The sequence below is a fragment of the Dendropsophus ebraccatus genome, chromosome 4, assembly GCF_027789765.1.
Source record: "Dendropsophus ebraccatus isolate aDenEbr1 chromosome 4, aDenEbr1.pat, whole genome shotgun sequence".
Classification (NCBI taxonomy): domain Eukaryota; kingdom Metazoa; phylum Chordata; class Amphibia; order Anura; family Hylidae; genus Dendropsophus; species Dendropsophus ebraccatus.
In genome coordinates, this window is record NC_091457.1 from 25,959,183 (window position 1) to 25,978,763 (window position 19,581).

The following is a 19,581-nucleotide window of genomic DNA, read 5'->3' on the forward strand; positions in this document are numbered from 1 at the left end:
TTTACTCATTTGCCACCACTTTGGCTTCTCTCTTACTGGCACGGCTTTGCGCAGCATTCTGTGGTAAATGTCACTGTTATGGTACGAGGGAATACTGATAGTCTTCATGAGATTGCCGCATTGCTTGATGTGTTAAAGAAATGCAATAAAAGATTTTACTGGTTCATACTTTGTCTCTGAATTGATGGAAATACCAGCACAGTCTACATTAGAGACCCCAAAAGTCTTCAGGCTATGGCGGGGAATACCTAGTTACCTAGAAAGATCATATTACTTCCTCTTCGCTGTGGAGGGAAGCAGCTAACCTAATGGGGCCGAGCATTTATAGGTATAATAAGTTACATATAAAATACTTTCTTGGCCAAGCACCAGCCTGGTGTACATTGTGTACATTGCTCTGTTGCAGCCACAAGCCTCACTGCTAAGAAGGCTGGTAAGCCAGACTTTATACCAGCAGGCCTTATAGCTTAAGCTGTTTAAACAGTCACATGTTGTCCCAAGTGCCTAAGTGTTTGGCTTTCCTGGACCTCTCTAGTTTGTTTTTTATCAACTCAATTAAAGATGCCGTCCTGAGCTGCAGCATGCACGCTTCCTCCCTCTCTGCCTTGTTGATTAAAGTGAATGTATCACCAGGTACATCGCTTTTTTTTTTTTTTTTTTTTTTTTTTACTTGAATAGATCGGATGCCAGTGCCGTGGTCCTTTTTCTGAACTGCCGTCAGGTTCCCATGTACGATCTATTACCAAGCACCGGCCGGGCATGAAGCTCTGGAGGTGGGCTCACCAGCCTCCAGTGTGACGAAAACCCATCCCCTTTGTGTTGCAGCACCATTAGAATTAAGAGGGGAGGGCAGATGGTCACATTGGGGTTGGCAGATCCGCCTCCAGTGCTTCATGCCTGGTCGGTGCTTGGTAATAGACTGTCATTGTACGCGGGAACCGGGCAACGGTTCAGAAAAAGGAGCACAGCACCAACATCCCTGCGTCGGCACCGGTCTACTCATGTAAGAAGAAAAGCAATGTACCTGGTGTTAGATTCGTTTTAAGCACTGAGCCATGCAGATCAAGCTGTGAAGGTGTGAGGATTGAGGGTGCACTAAAACATTGGCTGTACTAAAACATAACCCAAAAGGTTCTCAACTGGATTCAGGTCTGTGGAATATGAGGGCCAAGGCCTTTACTGTTCAGGAACCCCCTACACCTTCTGGTCACAAGAGGCCAGACATTGTTCTGTATTAGGAGGAACCCAGTCCTCACCAGCAGAATGTCTGCCAATGGCTCTAAGGACTTAACCCTAATGTTAGTTACAAAGTTGCCAACACTTGGAAAAAATTTTCCAGGGACACTTTAGCTTTGACAACAAGTGATGTGGCTTATTGTGGATGTGGTGTCTTTGGGGGTGTAGCCCATTATGGTTGCGGGGTGTGGCTTGTCACCAGTGTGTTTTTTTTTTTTTAGAATTTTACAGTTCCTTGAGATAATATCACAGATGATGTAGTCACAGGTGGCCAGAGCGGTGTAATGACCCTCCTGAATAGTATTACCCACCACCCACTGAAAGGGGAAGTGTCCTAAGGTTGCGGTGTATCTGCTGTGTTGGTTGTGAGGAATAATCACAGACTCTGAGATAACGTTGAGTTAATTTACTACTTGTAAATGTACAGCAGGTAATACAGAAGATCTTTGATAAACACTTGACAAAGTTCCAATGCAGACTTGAACATAGGACGACCAGATCTGTAGGATAAGTGCTGAGTAGGAGATAGTTGTGTTGGTAGAGTTGTGCTGAGGTAGAGTAGCAGAGAGGACGATGCTGTGAGAGTCTCAACCCATGTAGTAATGTGCTCTGCCGGGATGTTGGAGGATAAAGAAGAATTCTTGTAGAAAAAGAAGAACACCTGTGCCCGTGTATTGACCTCTGTTTAAGTCTTCACACCACCTTATGCCCACTAGCGTTGGCCGAACCGTACTAATGGGTGACACAGGTCCCAGACCTTGTTACCTGGGCTGAGCAGAATGCTGAGGGTTCCCTGCTGACACTCGCACTGCGAGATGGAGTTCATGGGCTTACTATAACGTTGCTCCACCTGGATCAGTTCCTAGCTCTTTGGCTCTATAGTGGATACTGTCCTGCACAGCGACTTCTCCTTGTCCACGGCGTGGATGAGGTTATCTTTTGGCTAGTCCCCTCCTAAGAGGTTTAACACTGCATAGTGCTTTGTGTGGGTACTTGTAAGAGAAGTGGTAACAGTGTGCTGTCCCACGTCCTACCCATGCGGGGTACTGGCTAAGACTGAACTTTAGGGAACTGGCAAAGGGCCAGGGCCCGGACAAGACTGCAGTGAAGGAATATCTAGCTTGCCTCTACACCGCCCCGAACGGAAAGCTCTTGCTCCTCCCCCACCCAAGTGTGTAGGGTGTGCTGTGATTGGGTGAACAGAGTGCAGTAGAAGAAGAGAGAGAAGAGGTGATAGGAAAGAAGAAAACAGAAATCCTACTGGTCCACAGATTCTTGTACACACAAACACAATAACCCTTTGCGATCCTTCAGATGTGCAGCTTCATATACCAATACATAATACAGCGACATCCAGTGGTCAATTCCCAATACTACTTTTACCATAATAAGACCACAAAAAGTACAGACTTTTGCGAAGGGTGTATACAGGAGTAACACCCCTAGTGGGACACCACATATAGTATTAGTGTTACATCCTAGCCTAGCCGGGTTTGGGGAGGAAGGGTTATAGGATGTTTCAGCAATGCTATATTTGTCTGCAGCATGTTTACTATTTTATTATATATATTATTATATAATATTTGAGTAGTGTCTATAGCACCAACATATTCCGTATCCCTGTGCATACACTGGTGTCATCTGTCGTGCTTGCTTCTAGACAGCTGTTTCCCTGTGTTTCTCTATAGGGTTTCCTCCATGTGTTCCTGTTTCCTCCCACACTATAAATACATACTGATAGATTAACTGGTTATTGTATGTGTCTGACATAGGAAACACATATGGGCTGGAAGTGATAGAAGTGATGACAATCTATGGTAATATTGCCTGCCTGGGAAAATACTCTAGATTGGTTTCTTCTGGAGGAGTGGGGTTATTGGTAATTATTTCTTGTATTTTTCCTGTGTATATCTGACAGGTTCCTTAGAATTAAAAAGTATCGTAGAGAGTGTAAGTTGTATGGTTCAGCCTAGGCGCAGACGCTTTGATAGCATTCCCATAGCTAATAACCTTGTGGCAGGTTAGAAATTCATGAATTTTTTCATTCCTCTGTGCGGTCTGACACATCCAGGCTATAGAAGACATAAGGATTCTATAGCGTCATGCAGAGAGCTCCGTCATACAAAGCCAGGCTGGAATTAGATAAAAATATAGCTTACTACCTGTTGATAAAATGATTTGACTGTGTAGATTTCTATCTCTCCAGAGGGGAAAAAAAGGATATGTTGCGCCATCTTGTGGTAATATAGCATAACTACCTACAGTATTATCAATAGATATTAAAAACTATAAACTCCACACAATAAATCTTTGTGACTTATATAAGAGATATAGGATATATATATATATATATATATATATATATATATATATATATATATATATATGAGATTCATAACATAAAAGTGTGCCTGCTCCTTCTTATTAGATGATGACATATATAGAAGTTATATATGGTTCAGTCCTCTGTCTTATTACTCCACCAGAGCTGTACATGTAGATATTGTGGGATATCCCACAGCCACTGTTCAGGGGTCTGATGTGTAACCAGCTGCATTACACTCTGAGGTTAACATTGGTCTTGATGACAGAGACCACAGCATTTAACCCTTTAACCCTTTCAATTTCAATTTTTGCGTTTTCGTTTTTCCCTCCTTGTGCCTAAAAGCACTTGCATTTTTTCACCTAGAAACCCACATGAGCCCCTTTTTTTTGCGCCACTAATTGTCCTTTGCAATGACAGGCTGAATTTTTTCATAAAGTACACAGCGAAACCAGAAAAAAAATTCAAAGTGTGGTGAAATTGAAAAAAAAAAAAACGCATTTCTTTCCTTTTTTTTTTTTTTTTTTTTTTCGTTTTTATGCCGTTCACCCTATGGTAAAACTGACTTGTTATGAATGTTCCTCAAGTTGTTACGATTACAACGATATGTAACATGTAAAACTTTCATTGTATCTAATGGCCTGTAAAAAATTCAAACCATTGTTAACAAATATATGTTCCTAAAAATCGATCCATTCCCAGGCTTATAGCGCTTTTATCCTTTGGTCTATGGGGCTGTGTGAGGTGTCATTTTTTGCGACATGATGTGTTCTTTCTATCGGTACCTTGATTGCGCATATGCGACTTTTTGATCTCTTTTTATTACAATTTTTCTGGATTTGATGTGACCAAAAAATGGATTTTTTGGCGCTTACGCCGTTTACCGTGCAAGATAAGGAATGGGATTAATTAATAGTTCGGGCGATAACGCACGCGGCGATACCAAACATGTTTATTTATTTATTTGTTTATTTATATTTATAACATGGAAAAGGGGGGTGATTCTGACTTTTGTTAGGGGAGGGGGCTTTTTATTATTAATGACACTTCTAGTATAAGCGCACTGATCTCTCATTGAGATCTGTGCTGCATAGATATGCAGCACAGATCCATGAGATAGGCACATTGATTGCTTCCGGCTGCCGCAGCCGGAAGCAATCGAGTGCCGAGCCAGGATCAGCGCCATTACGACGCTGACCTCGGAAGGGGTAAGATGTATGGATCTTATGTCCCGGAGGAGCGATCCTCCCCACTAGACACCAGGGAATGCTGCATTCGGTAATCGGATGCAGCTGTCAACTTTGACAGCTGCATCCGATTACTGTATTAGCGGGCACGGCGATCGGACCATGCCCGCTAATACCTATGGTCTCGCGCTACGAGCGGCACCCGGGACCGCGGCGGTTCAGAACGCGACCGCCGCGCGGCCCCGCTCTGAACGCGGTGAGGCGGCCCTGGACGTACGGGTACGTCCAGGGTGGCCTAAGGGTTAAAAGGGTTATCCAGCGCTATAAAAACATGGCCACTCTCTTCTAGAGCAGTGCGTCTCAATTCCAGTCCTCAGGCCTCACCAACAGGTCATGTTTTGAGGATTTTCTTAGTATTTCACAGGTGATATAATCAGGGCCGCCATCAGGAATTTCGGGGCCCCATACAACCAAAGTGTCTGGGCCCCCCACATTAATAAAAAAAAAAAAAATTGTGTGTTCGACCCACGCCTTGCTGGGAGGTATAATTTGGTTCAGATCAATTCTAGAGAACTGGCTCATATACCCCATTTTCCCCAGTGGCTTAAAATGTAACCTCTGTTATACAGTTATAAAATTGTAGAAACTAAATGTGAACAAGGTGCAATTCCAATAGACACTTACTTGTATAGCTGTCTCTTGTGCTCTGTATGCAGTGCATTATACTCACCCTTGCAACGTACAATTTATAGCGTGTCTACAAGCCCAGCGGGGCTCATTATGATGGAGACTAAAACTTATACAAGAGTGGGGTAGGGGTTCCCCTGTATTCAGAATGCTGTTGAGTACTAGGCAATGCCCCGTTTGGGGTTATTGAATTTCGAGGGTCTGGGGGGCTGTTTGATTTGTATAAGTTCCCCAATATCCCCCCCCCCCCCCCCCCCCCGGTATGCTCACTAACATAGAATATGTTGATAAGGCTAATAAAATGAGGCTGTTCCATGTTAGTGAGCATATACAAATCACCCCCCCCCCCCCAGGCAGACTAGTTTAGCTCACCCAAGCCAGTGATAGCGAATACATGGCGGTGAGAACGCTTTCTAGGAGATCCTGTTTGTGCAGCAGAGGTGTCTTTATCCTGCTCTGCATAGACCCTCGAAATTCAATAATCCCAGACGGGGCATTGCCTAGCACTCAACAGCATTCTGAATACAGGGGAACCCCTACCCCACTTTGTATAAGTTTTAGTCTCCATCATAATGAGCCCCGCTGGGCTTGTAGACACGCTATAAATTGTACGTTGCAAGGGTGAGTATAATGCACTGCATACAGAGCCCAAGAGACAGCTATACAAGTAAGTGTCTCTTTGAATTGCATCTTGTTCGCCTTTAGGTTCTACAATTTTATAACTGTATAACAGAGGTTACATTTTAAGCCACTGGGGAAAATGGGGAATATGAGCCAGTTCTCTAGAATTGATCTCACACACAGACACCAGCACACATGTATACAGACACCAGCACACATGTATACAGACACCAGCACACATGTATACAGACATACAGACACCAGCACACCAGGGCACGATGAAGTTTGAACTTCTGCAACCTGGAGAAATCACCTGATATCACCTGCAGTCCTATGTAACACCACATAACACAGTGGTATCTCTGAGTACAGATAATGTAGTAGATTTCACCTGCAGTCCTATGTAACAGCACAGATAACACAGTGATACCTCTGAGTATAGATCATGTAGTAGATGTCACCTGCAGTCCTATGTAACAGCACAGATAACACAGTGATATCCCTCTGAGTACAGATAATGTAGATGTCACCTGCAGTCCTATGTAACACCACAGATAACACAGTGATATCTCTGAGTACAGATAATGTAGTAGCTGTCACCTGCAGTCCTATGTAACACCACAGATAACACAGCGATATCTCTGAGTACAGATAATGTAGTAGTCACCTGCAGTCCTATGTAACACAACAGGTAACACAGTGATATCTCTGAGTACAGATAATGTAGTAGATGTCACCTGCAGTCCTATGTAACACCACAGATAACACAGCGATATCTCTGAGTACAGATAATGTAGTAGTCACCTGCAGTCCTATGTAACACAACAGATAACACAGTGATATCTCTGAGTACAGATAATGTAGTAGCTGTCACCTTGGGGCGCCCCTACTAAATGATGTTCTACAAAATAAGAAAAGTGTCATACAGGGACTCACAGGTGACGTCTTCTTTGATCTGAGGCGTCACTTTCCCTTTTCCTCTCCATCCGTCCCAGACCTCCATGATGATTCCTTCCAGATATGTTTCATCCCCTTAGAACCTGCGAGACAAACAATTTAGGCTCCGCACATTTCTAGCAACTTCCTTTCCTTTCTCCCCCCTGTAGGCTCCCATAGTAACTGCGCTGTGTGGGATGCCCCCTGTATGTAGGATTCCCTGCTGTGCCCCCATGAGCTAATAATGCCCCTAGAGGTACCCCCATGAGCTAATAATGCCCACAGAGGTGCCCCCATGAGCTAATAATGCCCCTAGAGGTGCCCCCATGAGCTAATAATGCCCCTAGAGGTGGCCCCCATGAACTAATAATGCCCCCAGAGGTACCCCCATGCACTAATAATGCCCCCAGAGATGCCCCCATGAACTAATAATGCCCCCAGAGGTGCCCCCATATACTAATAATGCCCCCAGAGGTGTCCCCATATACTAATAATGCCCCCAGAGGTGCCCCCATATACTAATAATGCCCCCAGAGGTGTCCCCATATACTAATAATGCCCCCAGAGGTGCCCCCATATACTAATAATGCCCCCAGAGGTGCCCCCATTTACTAATGCCCCCAGAGGTGCCCCCATACACTAATAATGCCCCCAGAGGTGCCCCCATATACTAATAATGTCCCCAGAGGTGCCCCCATATACTAATAATGCCCCCCAGAGGTGCCCCCATACACTAATAATGCCCCCCGAGGTGCCCCCATATACTAATACTGCCCCCAGAGGTGCCCCCCATACACTAATAATGCCCCAAGAGGTGCCCCTAAAAAAACAAACATCCTACTCACCTAATCCGCGCTGTGGCTGCAGGCAGCAGCTCTCCTCCTCCTCTTCTGGCTCCATCTTCCGAGCCGCAGGGACGGGACTTCCGGCAGGCGTGATGACGTCACATGATCACGCCTGCCGGAGAGGTCACGTCCCGGCCTCCCATAGGCTGCTGGTATGAAGTGCCGGCAGCCTATGGGAGAGAATACAGGAGGAGGACGCTGACAGGTCCTTCTCCTGTATTCTGATCGCTTCAATGTTCCGCCCGCTCAATGTGCGGGCGGAACATCAAAGCGATCAATGCATCCGGAGAAGCTGCGCGGCCGCAGCTTCTCAGGATGCTCAGAAACAGGTGGCAAGGGGGGCCGTGCGGGCCCCCCTAGCGTAGCGGTGGGGGGCGGCGGGCCCGCCGGGCCCCCCCCCCCCGTGTCTCTTAGGGTCCGGGCCCCATACGGCAGTACCACTTGTACTGCCCTATCGGCGGCCCTGGATATAATTATACTCAGTGCATCAGGTATTATCACAGGTGTCCTTTGTATAGGAAATCCTCAAAACATGACCTGTTGGTGAGGCCTGAGGACTGGAATTTAGAAGCACTGTTCTAGAGACATCACCACTAGAGTCATGCTGTCTCTGAAAGAAAGTGGCCATGTTTTTGTAGCACTGGATAACGCCTTTAATGCAATGTCCAATTTTTGTCTGTTTTTTGTGTTTTATCATTTTCCTCCTCGCCGTCTAGAAGCCATAAGTCTTTTTTAATTTTCCATCTACCGACCATGTAATTGCCTATTAGATTTTTTTTTTTTGCTAGACTTATTGTACTTTGAGACATTTTTCATATACAGAGAAATGGAAAAACGATAATCTGTGAGGTGAAATCGGCAAAAAATGGTATTGTATCCTGTGGGTCCATACGGTTACAGCTATACCCAGTTTATGTACCTTTTGCTTTATTTTAATCCTTTTTTTTAAATGTAAAGTTTATACTTTCTTAACCCCTAGACGACCCAGGGTGTAAATGTACACCCTGGCACCGCCGGGGGAGTTCAGAGGGGGGCCGCGCGGCGACCCCACTCTGAACCACCGCAATTCCGGCTGCTATGTGTTGTAATTGTACCTATTGGAGGAACATGTAGAACATATCAGTTTTTCCATAGGGCAAACGGTGTAAACAAACCCCCCCCCCCCCCCTAACCCCACCCAAATTTTAAAAAAATTCCGTTTTATTTTCAATTTTACCACACACTTAATTTTTTCTGGTTTCACAGAATACTTTATGCAAAAATGAAGTCTGTCATTGCAAAGTACAATTAATGGCACAAAAAATAACGGCTCATGTGGGTCTCTAGATGAAAAAATGAAAGCGCTATGGCCTTTTAAGTATGAGAAGGAAAAAACAAAAGCGCAAAAATGAAAATTGGGCCGGTCTTCAAAGGGTTAATCCCATAGGGCAGGGGTCCGCAACTGCGGAGGCCAGCTGTTAGGACCTCTGGTCAGACCTCCCAACCGCCCTGTCCCGGGACGGTCCCCATGTGTCCCGCTCCCCGCCGCACTGCCTCCCGCCCCATAGGCATACTGTCCTTAGATGTCAGTACGCCTGTGGGGCTGGGAGCAGTGTCGGCCCGGCCCCCGGCTGATACGCTCTCTCTGGGGATGTCCCGGGGATTCCCCAGCATAGCGCGCATCAGTGACCTCAGTGTACGCCGTCGTCCTGAACTTCCCGGAAGTGCAGGCCAGCGGCGTACACTGAGGTCACTGGTGTGCGCTCTGCTGGGGAATCCCCGGGACATCCCCAGAGAGCGCGTATCAGCCGGGGGCTGGGCCGACAGGAGAAAAGAAGAAGACAGGCGCAGCGGGGAGCGAGGTCCTAGGTGAGTTGTGGTTTGTTTGTTTTTTTGTCTGAGGGCCATCTATAAGGGGAGAGCGCACAGGGGGGCTATATACTATTGGGGGGAGCTCACAGGGGCCTATATACTACAGGGGGAGAGTGCACAGGGGGGCTATATACTACTGAGGGGGCTATATACTACTGGGGGGAGAGCACAGGGGGGCTATATACTACTGGGGGGGCTATATACTACTGGGGGAGCGCACAGGGGGACTATATACTACTGGGGGGAGCTCACAGGAGGCTATATACTACAGGGGAGAGCGCACAGGGGGGCTATATACTACTGGGGGGCTATATACTACTGGGTGGGCTATATACTACTGGGGGAGCGCACAGGGGCGGCTATATACTACTGGGAGGAGCTCACAGGGGGCTATATACTACAGGGGAGAGCTCACAGGGGGGCTATATACTACTGGGGGCTATATACTACTGGGTGGGCTATATACTACTGGGGGAGAGCACAGGGGGGCTATATACTACTGGGGGGAGCTCACAGGGGGCTATATACTACAGGGGGAGAGCGCACGGGGGGTTATATACTACAGGGGAGAGTGCACAGGGTAGCTATATACCACTGGGGGAGAGTGCACAGGGGGGCTATACACTACTGGGGGAGAGCGCACAGGGGGGCTATATACGACTGGGGGGAGCACACAGGGGGGCTATATACTACTGGGGAGCTATATACTACTGGGGGAGCGCACAAGGGGGCTATATACTACTGGGGGAGCGCACAAGGGGGCTATATACTACTGGGGGGAGTGCACAGGGGGGCTATATACTACTGAGGGCAGCTCACAGGGGGCTATATACTACAGGGGGAGAGCGCACAGGGGGGCTATATACTACTAGGGGGAGCACACAGGGGGGCTATATACTACTGGAGGGGCTATATACTACTGGGGGGCTATATACTACTGGGGGAGCGCACAGGGGGCTATATACTACTGGGGGGAGCTCACAGGGGGCTATATACTACAGGAGGAGAGCGCACAGGGGGGCTATATACTACAAGGGGAGAGTGTACAGGGGGCTATATACTACTGGGGGAGCTCACAGGGGGCTATATACTACTAGCGGAGAGCTCACAGGGGGCTATATACTACTGGGGGAAAGCGCACAAGGGGGCTATATACTACTTGGGGAGAACACACAGGGGGGCTATATACTACTGGGGGAGAGCGTACAGGGGGGCTATATACTACTGGGGGAGCAACAGGGCGGGCTATATACTACTGGGGCAGTCACCCCCTTTGTACCTAATATTAAAGTGCTGGTGAGAGAGAAAAAACACCAGTTTTCCCGCTAATAAGCAGCAATTCTGTATGTAAATACTTGAACGTTTGTGAAAAGTAACAAAACATGTTACTACTGATGTTCAGCTCGGACCTTCACCTGACAATAGACCCCGGTAAGTGGACCTTCACTAAAAGTTGTTGAGTACCCCTGACATAGGGGACTAATTTATACTTTTCATTGCTTCTATTGCATTCAGCAGATAGATCGGTGCTCTGTTGGTAGAGTCTGCCTGAGGTGCTGCGGAGGTGCCAATTCGACATCTCGTTACGATGTCACCCCTCGTGGACTGTACGTGTACAGCGCAGAGTGTTAAGGGGTTAATATAGACAAGAAGACTATAGATTTCCACATCTCCATTCACTCTCTATTAGACTTTGTATCATACAGTAGGCACATACAGCACGCAGTGATCAAGCATGTGCACTGCTGCTCCATTCACAGGACACAAGGGATCTCCATTTTACTGATCGTTGTGTTTCTCAATGGTTGGACCCCACTGATCAGCTAGTTACTGTATGCCCTTTCCCATTGAAAGGTGATAACTTTAAATTTTGGGATATCCCCATCTTAGTTTGTTATCCCCCATTTATAGGGGCCCCCAACGAATCGCAATAATCGCTCTCCACATCTGTACACCCACACAGCTGACTGGGAACAACCAACATCTTTGGCCACACTCCCTGTTGGATTTTTGACTTGTATTATAATCCTTTCCATTGTTTTATTTGACATATTTTTTGTCAATTATCCAAGTCCCACACCTAAGTAAGGCCCATAAGATCTTTTAACTGCAAACCAATTGTCACAAGACTAAATTGCTCATCACACTCAGGGCTGTATGGACATGAAGGGATCTGTAGTTTTGCAACAGCTGGAAAGCAAAAGGTTGGGAAACACTGCTGTAAAGCTCCCATACACCTTATACTTTTGTCCGTCACAGAGGGCTCTCCCAACCAAAAGCATGGGGAGTACAGGAGCTCCCAACTGTCATCTATAAAATCACAACCTGACCCCTTGGTTCTGGGAGAGATAAGCCACAGCCAGAGCTCTCTGGCTGCAGCTTACCCTTCCTCTCCTCATAGAGAACACAGGAACGCTTGTATTGGGATTACAGGAGCTCCCAACCGTCATATAGAAAATCACAGCCTGACCCCTTGGTTCTGAGAGAGATAAGCCACAGCCAGAGCTCTCTGTCTGCAACTTACCATTCCTCTGCCCATAGAGAACAAAGGAACGCTTGTATGCGCAGTACAGGAGCTGGAAAGGAGTGATAACTAACTGTTCGGCTGACGTTATAGAACGTGTACAGCCACCTTAAGTGTCAGGATTCTCTAACCTTTGCTTTGGGTTGTCCATTAGGGAATTGAGCTAAGAAAACAGATTGCGTGAACGCCAGCAATCCCAGATATTTTACATTAATCCTTACAAATCTCTTTGGAGCCAAATGTTTCTGTGTATCTAGATGCTACTAATACCCAGATTTATAGTAAAGTAATCCTCTTAGGTCGTCTAAAGCTAAAATAATGCAGCCAGGTATCCACTCTAGGAGGGTTAAGTAACGTGTCCGCACTGCTAGATGGGGTTCAGCGCTTAGTACTGAGTGTATACATAACCATGAAGCTGTATTATAGTAATTGGGATTTATATTCACAGTAAAGCACTGACTTGTGGGAAGTACAGGCTTAGAAGAAGAAGTTCTCAGGCTTGGCTAAAGTTGTTGAAGATGCTGATGAGTAAGACAAGATGTACGGTTCTTGGGTTTATAGAAGATTTACTGACGGCCTTCTAAGCAAAGGGGAAAAAAAAAATAGGATCGGTCAGTGTAAAAAAAAAAGGGTGAATAAAAGCAAAATGATTGATTGATATACCAGAGCTTAAAATGGTTATCCATGATTAGAAAATACATGGCTGCTTTCTTACAAAAACAACACCAACCCTCTCCTCAGGTTGTGTGTGGTATTACATCGGCTCCATTCACTTCAATGGAACTGAGCTGAAATACCACACACAAACTGAATAGCAGGCTGTCTCTACCACTGCATGGCGGAATGGGACTTCTAGGTCACATCTCAGAACCTGGAAGTGTCCACACACTGCGGACCAGATAAATGGAATGCCGGCAGCAACAGGGATTATTGCAGATTTTTGGTCACATAATATTCCAAAAAAAAGGGATCCTGGCTAGAGATGATTGAACAGCGGAAAATCCTAGGTTCTATAGAACTCGAACCTTCCGCATTTGATTGCTGATGACAGGAATTCCGGGATTATCTAGGCTGTATCCCGGAATTCCAGGTGGTACCCGGGCTGTCTCCTCCTTCCATCAGCAATCAAATGCGGCAGGTTCGTGAATGTTCGAGTTCGATTGAACCTAGGATTTCCCGAGGTTTGATCAACTTTACTCAGGAACTCCAGGGAACTTACTGGACTTAGATCTGGTTTTAGAGGGAGTCAGCTGCTATTCATAAATGCCTGTCTGCCTAATACAATGGCGGCTGAAGAAGCTGGATGCAGCCCTAAAACCACCTGGAAAGCAGCCATAGGCCATAAGGCTGAATCCATCTTATCCAGACACTGGTAAATAAATTTGGGTTCGGACAAACCTTAGCATGCTCGAGGTTCGCTCATCTTTAGTTCATGGTAGTAAGACCCTCACCGATCAGATATCCTGTATGATCCCGAGAGACCCATATGATCTCTCCTCTTCATCCACATCTTCTCCCCCTGGGTTGAACTTGGTCATTACCAAGTCGATGTCTTTTTTTCAGTCGTACTATGTCACTTTATATATTTCACATTCATCCAAATAAGATTTTTTTTTATTTTTATTAAAATCTAGAAAGTTATAAGATTCAGTCTTATTTTCGGAGAAATGGTGGGGTTAAATGGCCGAGAGGCTACTCTTGCTCTTGGTTTCATCAGGAATATCTTCTTGCTGGAATTGTTCACTAGTCTCTAAGCCGAGATACTCCTCCCAGTTCTCCGGTACGATGACCAACAATGTTCCAATACCAATAGCCGAGATTCCCATCAACTTTCCAGTAGAAGGAACTTCCCAATGGCGATCCATAACTGAGAAAAGAAAGGTATACAGTAGAGATGAGCAAACCGGGTTCGGGTTGGAGTCGATCCGAACCCAAACATTCGGCATTTGATTAGCTGGGGCTGCAGAACTTGGATAAAGCTCTAACGTTGTCTGGAAAACATGGATACAGCCAATGACTATATCCATGTTTTCCACATAGCATGGGGGTTTATCCAAGTTCAGCAGCCACCGCTAATCAAATGCCGAAAGTTCGGGTTCGGATCGACTCAAGCATGCTCGGGGTTCGCTTATCTCTAGTATACAGCCATCTAGTATATACAGAACTTGTAATGTGATGCAAACCTAATGGCCTGAATAAGTGACAGCAAGTTATACAAGCATGTGCACATCAGAGGTGAATGAACACGATTGATTTCCCGTCTGTTAACCTTTGATCTTAGAGACTAGGGCTGGTTCTCAGATACAGTTTCTAAGGCAGGACCCATCCAGATCCCGCAAGGCTGAGATTTAGTACAGCTTGAGCTTGTTGCTTGCATTGTCTCCCCATATCAAGTCTCCAAAATTCTTCAGTTTACAAAAGTTCTTAGTTTTTATAGACTAGATTACTTACCTGTTGTTACAGCCACACTTAGATAGATACCGAGGGACACTCCAGATGTGGGCAAGAACTGACCTCCGATTTTCTCTATGAACTGAAATACTGAAGACAATAAGATGAGAATTGTAGATTTTCGGTCAGTGAAAATTTCACAAACTTATTTCAATGCCAGCTCCCGGTGAATGCATTACGGGTGAACTTTTTCACTTGTGATCACCAGCAGTTTTACAATATACTTTACTTTATTTTATTTTTGTAAGTTTTTTATGTTTAAATAAACATTATACATAGGGCCAAACTGTGCTCCATGCTCCATCTGCGCTGATATTTGGTCTTTTCTCTGTTCAAAAAAGACCAAACACAGGAAGTCCCAGTCCTTTGTGCAATCACACAAGGCAAGACACTTGTTCTGTAGTGTCCCAGTACCCAGTGGTTCACTAGATTTATTACCTGTTTATTTCCACTCCAGCCACTAGGTGTCTCACTCTTTGCCCCTGTACGCAGTATGTAAAGATTTAGCTAACTGCTGTTTTGACCAATCACAGGTGCAGACCTTCTACCCTCAAACACTCTCTATTCTCCTCTTTTTATGTGAAACAGCCCTATAGGGGAGAGGTTCCTGTTTTGCAGGGCAGTCTAGTCTAGTGTTAGCCTGGAAAGAGTTCAGTTCAGTAGAGAGACTGAATCTACAGTATGCAGTGCTATACCTTTAGAAGTGGGGTAACTGTAACGTGGGTAAGCGCTTATGTACGCCTGGAATCCTTCTTAACGTCAGGACAGTCACCCCCTAAAGGAAAGGAAGAGGCACTGATCTACAGTAGAACAAAGTTGCTGAGAGCCGAAGTATTCTACTAACTACGCTCGACTACCTTGGGGAATCTTGAGGAGTTAGCTACGCCCGGAACTGGGACTCATGCTACTTAACCTGGCACTCTCCGAGCTGGTTAAAAAAATAATAATAATTAAGAGAGTACATTGCAAAACTGCTTGAGATCACAATCCCTGTTGGTTTCTTTAAAAGAAACTGTGACAGTGCCTCTAAAAACATCCAACATTTCTGACCATGCGTTCTAAGGATCTTTTCTCCGCTCTTTTCTTCTGCACCCCCCCCTAGCTGTTGTGGTTCCTACGGTTCAGTTCTAGAGGTCTGATCCTCCTGGCTTCTGTTACTATTAGAGGATTTAGCTTTCAATGCCCTCTATACCTACAGATGACATATGTATCCCTCTTGTATTCCCATACCTCTGAGGCGGCATGTTCACTGTCTTTGAGTTACGCTGATCTCGGATCATTGTTTTATACCTAATATTCTATCACTCGCACACTTATTTTCAGAATCTTCTCATTTTAAGCCGCTCTGACTGGTTCTTATCTTGATTATAAAACCTCTGTACTGATGTGTGTACCTCTCTCCATTCTGTTCTTCATTCAGTAGCCAGGCTCATCCTTCTGTTCAGCCATTACACGGATACGCTGTCAGCCGCCACCACACTGGTTGCCCATTCACTTAAGAATATAATATAAATGCATCATCCTCACCCACAAGGCTCTCCATGATGCTGCGCCTCCCTCCATCTCCTCTCTTATCTCTCTCTACCACCCTACCAGTGCTCAATGTTCTGCCATTAATCTAAGATTAGCATCCTCCATAACTCAAACCTGCCTCTCTTGTTTCCCCCAGCACCATTTCCCTGAAATACGCTATCCTGGACAGATTCATTCTCCAGAACACAGTTCTAAGCTTGTCCTAAAAGGTATTGTTTGGTATATCTATCACATTCAGGAGCAAGCAGAGGCAGCGCCCTGGTGTCTGAGGGAGCCACATAAGTATTATATGATAATATACATAAATGGGATGTGGTAGATGGGGGAGTCATGTTACAGATTTTGCACTGGGTTCCGGTAGAATTCTGAACTGACTTCTTACTTTTTATCACCAACATTTTTTCATAAGCTGATTCCTTTTTACAACAGTGTCCAACCCCCACCCCCAATATTCCTTGCATTATAATTCATTTAAAGAGGTACTCTGGAGAATTTTTTTTTAAATCAACTGGTGTCAAAGTTATGTAGATTTGTAATTAACTATTCCATTACTTATCAGCTGCTGGAAGTGGTGTATTCTTTTCAGTCTGATACAGTGCTCTCTGCTGCCACATCTGTCTGAAACAGTTACTGTCCAGAGCTGGAGAGGTTTTCTATAGGGATCTGCTACTGCTCTGGACAATTCCTGTCATGGACAGAGGTGGTGTGGTGTCCCACTACTAGTGTTCTCTTATGCACCTGTCCTAAAGTTCGGTTAAGTGGTGGATAAATTATTCAGTTTAACCACTAGTTGTATCTATATGTCTTTCTATGCACAGCTGAAGGAAGGTAATGGGTTAAGTTTCTATGACATGTGTTATATGCTGACCACTCACATGTGCTCATTTGTGCTATTATATCCTCTTCTTCCTCTTTCTGCACACACTCAGCCCCACCACTTACAGGAGGATTTAGATATTACCCCTGTAGGAGGAGATACACTGGTGGAGGAAGTGAGTCAGTCTTAGTTTCTCAGTGAGAGAGGACACAACACCAGACTGTTTCTGCTGTAGTTAAGCCAGGGCCTGGCATCAGCCAGGACCCCTGACAGGAACCAAGTGCAGAAGCAGCAAACGACTCTATTCAAGCAACTACTTTCACTATGCAGTGCTAAACTAACAGTAGGGGGAGAGCAGCCACCAAGTAATACCCTAGCCCATGCCAGTAACCCATCTAAAAAGTGCAGGACTCCTGAAACAATAGGAGCTGATCCCAGTAGGACAAAGCTGCCGTATAAAGAAGGTCTACGTATCCTACTGCACAGTGCAGGTAACTGGGAAATCTCGGACACCTAGCTACACCCAGATAACCGACGACTGGGGCTCTTGCTACCCACCTGGGATGGGTTCTACGTTACCAGGGGCCAGAAGGTGGTCACACTCTGTCTAATTGCAAGGTATATATTGGGTAAGGGCTCCTCTTCTCTCTACCTTCTCCCAAGCACTACTACTTTTGCTCTTTCCAAGCACCTTCCTCAAGCACCAAGTCAGTAAGTCTGTGTCAAGATTACTCCTATCTGAAAACCGTGTACTGTTGTCTTATCAAAGCTCTTCAGTAAAGTTGTTATATTTTTATATATCAAACGCACAAGACTCTGCCTACCTCTGTCTGCACCTGCACCTATACACACACCGCCGCACACCTTGTGTTATTTTTCTGCTCTTCTATGGGTGGTGGTACCGACATCCCGGGTGGGTCAGTTACCACTCCAGGTTGCTGTGACAAGTGCCCAAGGGACCCGCAACAAACCTGGAGGTTACCGACCATTTTGGGAAATACAAGCGGGCCATATACAAACAAACAGGTACCAACATCATACCTGTGTACTGAACTAGCACTGGCCTCACAACATATAACAATAACATCACTGGCCGAGAAGGCCAAACTCCCCTCAGAGTGGCAGCAGAGAGCACTATGTCAGACTAGAAAGAATACATGGATATCAAAGATATTCCTCTCTGGCCCTATCCCCCACCACCATGAGTTCCTCCAATTTTTAGTTCACTCTGTTGTCCTCATCCTCGACATTCCATGCCAATCACTATGCTATGAAAGAACATAGCCCATAATCCAGAGATACAGAGTAGCCAGGTGAAGCCTTAAGCTGTATGGACTGTCCCACACAAGCTCTTCACATGGTAAGGAGGGAAAGAAAGTTCCGTCACAGTCACTGAAGATGAATATACAGCTCCAGTCTTTTTAAAGCAAGGTGAACCCGTCACGGACAATGTCCAGAGGTCTCTGCACTGAATTCTTCCCCGAACCCCTCCTCTCGGCTCGGAGTGACCGCTCTAGTGGCAAAAAAAAGAGCAGTAGATACTTTGAACAAACATTCAGCAGATGTGGGTAAATCTACAATAACAGAATGTAAACCTGCCTGGGATAAACATATATCTATCCTAATATGATAAGAATGGAAATAGTAAAAAGGCAGACTAGATGGACCGAGTGGTCTTTTTCTATGTTTAAAATAATGGCAAGTCATACAACATACCACAGGTGGACATGAACTTACGGAAGAAGAGGATTACTGTGACACTTAAGTATTGTATGGATGGAGCTGCTGATGGCTCAGGGACCTCCACCTTCGGCTGCAGATATATGAGTAGAGGAACCCACCACAGGAAAAGACTGCTGCAAACACTGCACAGCCCCAAGAATACAGCCGATTCCTGACAGGTCAGTCTACCGATAAGAAGACGAAACAGAACCTGTGAACATTAGGAAATATGCAGGTCATATTCTTATTTATCATTCGCTCACAAGTCTTAAAAATGTGGAATGACAACGGTTTAGAGTGCTAAAAAAAAGTATTCCTCGGCCACATGACAACCTTCTCCATACAGCTGCTGGGAAAAGGGTATCAGGACACTGCGCTGTGCACAGCCTCATATGTGCTTAACCTCAACTGCTAAAATGAAGCTAAGTATATGGGCAAGAAGTAGATTTTCAAAATGGAAAACCAGCACCATTTACAGTACTATCTAAGTGGATATGTTTCTGAAAATCTTGGGCATATAGTAGAGGAAATGCAGAACACTCATGAACAATATTTGCTGCCATGATTATCAATAATCAGCCGTTTTTTAGCACTAAACAAGCACTATTTATTCTAGGACTACCCCTACTCCTGTACAGTACTAAGCGGCAATGCATACAGCACTGTATGCATCATGGTTCACACCAGTGAATGTACACTAGTGAGCGAGGATGTATGTAGTCAGACCTGTGAATGCACTGTACACTTACTTAGCGACAGTGGATCACACGACCTCTGCACTCTCTTCTCAGCTATATCTCCTGATCACAGCAGGTCTGCGATCAATGCTCAGATCGGCTGCGATCAAT